Source organism: Peromyscus eremicus, unplaced genomic scaffold (genome assembly GCF_949786415.1).
Source record: "Peromyscus eremicus unplaced genomic scaffold, PerEre_H2_v1 PerEre#2#chrX_unloc_3, whole genome shotgun sequence".
Lineage (NCBI taxonomy): Eukaryota > Metazoa > Chordata > Mammalia > Rodentia > Cricetidae > Peromyscus > Peromyscus eremicus.
Window position 1 is genome coordinate 1,329,570 of NW_026734290.1, and position 4,823 is coordinate 1,334,392.

Below are 4,823 nucleotides of genomic sequence, written 5' to 3' on the forward strand. Positions count from 1 at the left end.
AGCCCAGGCTGGCCTTGAACTCACAGAGATCCGCCTGGCTCTGCCTCCTGAGTGAGTGCTGGGATTAAAGGCATGCGCCACCACTGCCCGGCTCCATTGTTGTATTTTAATAAAAGCACATAAACGATTTTGGTGACTTACTATAACTCATGTAGTATGTATTGAGTCCAGCTATTAATAATTTCTTCTCTGTCTTGCTATTCTTATTTGGAACACTTGTTTGTTTGAGTGGAAGTGAACCGCCCCAATTTAAATTGGAGAAAAATTTTTAAATAAACTACTGTAACAGAATATGTTTGGGAGTTGTAAAAGTTTTCCCACTGAAAAAAATCAGAATTTAAGAGGATCCTGTTACATGCTGGGGGCAGACATCAGAGTCAGCAAAGCTTGCAAAAACAGATTTTTTTTCTTTTAGCACTTTGATGGAAGAAGCACTTCATTTTCTTTAATTTTATAATTAATTTAATTTTACGTATCAGCCATGTATTCCCCTGTCCTCCCTTCTATGGGTCCCCCCCCTTGCTCTCCCCCCAATCCACCCCCCATTCCCATCTGCTCCAGTGCAAGGACTCCCATGGGGATTCAGCTCAGCCTGGTAGATTCAGTGGAGGCAGGTCCAGTCCCCTCCTCCCTTCACCCAGGATGAGCAAAGCTCTGGGATCCAAAAATCCAGCGCATGCACTAAGGACAGGTTCTGGTCCCACTGCCTGGGGGCCTCCTAAATAGTTCAAGCTAATCAACTGTCTCACTTATCCAGAGGGCCTAATCCAGTTGGGGGCTCCTCAGCTATTGGTTCATAGCTCATGTGTTTCCACTAGTTTGGATATTTGTCCCTGTGCTTTTTCCAATGATGGTCTCACTATCTCTTGCTCATACAATCCCTCTTCTCTCTCGCTGATTGGAATCCTGGAGCTCCACCTGGGGCCTGGCCGTGGATCTCTGCATCCACTTCCATCAGTCATTGGAGGAGTGTTCTAGCACGACAGTTAGGGTGTTTAGCCATCTGATCACCAGAGAAGGTCAGTTCGGGCTTTCTCTTGACCATTGCCAATAGTCTATTGTGGAGGTATCCTTGTTGATTTCTGGGGACTTCTCTAGCACTTTTCTTCTTCCTATTCCCATGGGGTCTTCATTTATCTTGGTCTCTTTTTCCTTGTTCTCCCTCTCTGTTCCTGATCCATCTGGGACCTCCTGCTCCCCTAAGCTTTCTTTCTCCCGACACTTGCCCTTCATTAACTCCCCTCATGTTCAGTTTGCTCATGTAGACCTCATTCATTTCTCTGTTGTTGGGTGATCCTTGTGTCTTTCTTAGGGTCCTGTTTTCTAGGTAGCCTCCCTGGAGTTGTGAGTAGCACTCTAGTCATCCTTTGTTTTACATCTATTATCCTCTTATGAGTGAATACATACCAAGTTTGTCTTTCTGAGTATGGGTTACCTCACTCAGTGTGATTTTTTTTCTAAATCCATCCATTTGCCTGCAAACCTCATGATGTCATTGTTTTACTCTGTTGAGTAGTACTACATTGTGTATATGTACCACATTTTATTTATCCATTCTTCAGTTGAAGGGCACCTAGGTTGTTTCCAGGTTCTGGCTATTACAAATAATAATGCTATGAACATAGCTGAGCATGTGCCCTTGTGGTATGATTGAACATTCCTTGGGTATATGCCCAAGAATGAAATAGCTGTGTTTGGGGGAGATTGATTCCCAATTTTCTAAGAAATCGCCATATTCATTTCCAAAGTTGAAAAGTACAAGCTTGCATTTCCACCAACAATGTAGGAGTGTTTCCCTTGCTCCACATCCTCTCCAGTGTTTTTGATCTTAGCCATTCTGATAGGTGTAAGGTGGTATCTCACAGTCCTTTTGATTTGCATTTCCCTGCTGATTAGGGAGGTTGAGCAATTCCTTAAATGTCTTTCAGCCATTTGAGATTCCTCTGTTGAGAATTCTCTGTTTAGCCCCAAAGCTCATTTCTTAATTGGACTGTTGGATATTTTGATGTCTAATTTCTTGAGTTCTTTATATATTCTGGATATCAGCCCTCTGTCAGATGTGGGGTTGGTGAAGATCTTTTCCCATTCTGTAGGCTGTCACTTTGTCTTGTTGACTATGTCCTTTTCTCTACAAAAGCTTCTCTGGTATAAGAGGTCCCATTGATTGATTGTTTCTCTCAGTGACTGTGATACTGGTGTTATATTTAGGAAGTGATCTTCTATGCCAATGCGTTCAAGACTACTTCCTACTTTCTCTTCTATCAGGATCAGAGTAACTGCATTTATGTTGAGTTACAAATTTATATATATAGATATAGATATAGATATAGATATAGATATAGATATAGATATAGATATAAAATTCACACTTTAAGGAAAGTTTAAAGAATCAAAATAGCATCAAAGTATTATGAGAACAGTGGCAATAGAATCGTCCCTTAATTTTGGCTTTCTTCTGCCCCATATCAGTTGATTCTTCTGACATGATACAGAGATTATGCATTTTCTTTTTAACAACATCCTTGGCTTTAAGAAGGAGAGAGTCATTATCCAACTCCAAAGCCAGCTTTAATTTTTAATTGATCTGGGACTACATAAACATCATTTGTGATAAGTGTTTGTAGAGAAGAGCAAAAACAAACATTTAGGAAGACTTATGAATTTTATGTGTGATGTAATACCAACAGGCCAAGTTACTTTAAATTGGATGGTCATGCTGGTTAAGGAACTATCACCTCTTCTAATTAAGAGGTCTGTCTTGTTCAAATCGAACTTTTATCAATTTTTTTTCTGGAGCTGAAGATCAAACCCAGGGCCTTGTGCATGCTAGGCAAGCACTCTACCACTGAGCTAAATCCCCAAGCCCATAATTTTTTTTTTTTGATTTTTTTCGAGACAGGCTTTCCTCTGTGTAGCTTTGTGCGTTTCCTGGATCTCACTCTGTAGACCTGGCTGGCCTTGAACTCACAAAGATCAGCCTGGCTCTGCCTTCCGAGTGCTGGGATTAAGGCATGCGCCGCCGCCAACACTGCCTGGCCCTTTATCAATTTTGATGGTATTTATAGCTTACCTTTTCTGATAGAAACAAAAGCAAAACCTCAGCCAGCTCATGAGGCTGTCTCTATGAGGCCCCTGCCTTCCACTCTCTGCCCCCGCTGCAACAAGGGCCGTCATTGGGCTATAGAATGCAGGTCATAAGTCAGCCTCTGTCAGCCCCTTCCTCCCAGGGTACAAGGAATCTTCCAAAGGGGCCAGCCCCTGGCCACAATGCCTCCAAAAGCACACCCTGGGGCCTTGAAGTCCGCTCACCTCCTGCCTCCCCAGCCTCAACAAATTCTCCTGCCCCAGTTCCATTCTCCTCCTTCCAGAGAGCAACTCCAGGCAGTGCCGGATTAGACTTGTGTGCAGCTGCCCAAATAGTATTAAATTCCCTTGAAGGGTCTCAGGTCATCCCTACAGGGGTGACAGGGCCCTTACCTCCTAATGTTTGCACGCTTGTCCTTGGCCGTGCTTCTGTGGCCCTCCGAGGGGTCCAGGTCTACCCTGGCATAAGAGATAGTGATTTCTCAGGTAAAATTAAGATTCTGGCCACTGCTGTAAACAGCATGGTCACAATTCGTCAATGTACGCGCCTGGCACAGCTAGTTCCTCTACCCTCCTCTGTCTGTGATAATCCCTCAATTACAAACACCCTTCGGGGGTCAGCTGGATTGGGCTCCTCGGACGCCTACTGAGTCCAACCTGTTACTCAGGATTGCCCTACTCTCACCCTTACTATAGAGGGAAAGAAGTTTCAGGGTATCTTGCATACAGGGGCAGATACCACAGTCATTTCACAGTCTCACTGGCCGTTCGCTTGGCCACTGGTTCCATCCCTCGCCGATTTAAAAGTAATCATCAGTCTAATAATCCTTTAATTAGTTCAAGGACACTTTTCTGGAAGGACGAGGAAGGAAACCAGGGGGCTGTCACTCCTTTTGTGGTTCCGGGCCTGCCTGTTAATCTTTGGGGAAGGGACATACTTTCACAAATGCAAGTAATCTTATATAGCCCAAATTCTACAGTCACACAACACATGCTATGGATGAATTATATCCCTGGCACAGGCTTGGGCAAGACAGCTCAGGGGAGAGTCCAACCAATTCAGCCTGTTCCCAAGGAGGATAGACATGGGCTGGGATATTCAGGTTTGTAGTAGTGGCCACTGACCCTCCTGTACCCCATGCAGACAAAATTACCTGGATGACCTAGACCCCTGTCTGGGTGGATCAGTGGCCCCTTACTCAAGAAAAGCTACAGGCCTCCACTATGCTTGTACAGGAGCAGCTTATGGCTGGCCACATTGAGCCTTCCAACTCCCCTTGGAGTACACCTATATTTGTTATCAAAAAGAAGTCAGGAAAATGGAGGCTCCTTCAAGACTTAAGGGCAGTAAATAAGGTAATGAGGCCTATGGGGGCACTTCAGCCTGGATTGCCTTCGCCTGTGGCTATTCCTGTTAAATTTTACAAGATGGTCATTGACCTTAAAGATTGTTTCTTTACTATTCCCTTGCACCCCGAGGACAGAGCCTATTTTGCATTCAGCCTTCCCCGCCCCAATTTTCAGGGACCCATGCTTCACTAACAATGGGCATGGCCAACAGTCTTACTCTGTGCCAGAAATTCGTGGCTCAGGCTGTGGACCCTGTCAGACTTAATTGGCCCCAGATATATATCTTACATTACATGGATGACCTTCTCGCTGCACCTGACACCATCTCCCTTGAGCGATGTTTTCCAGAACTCAGTAGAGCCCTTAATGGACTGGGACTACAGATTGCT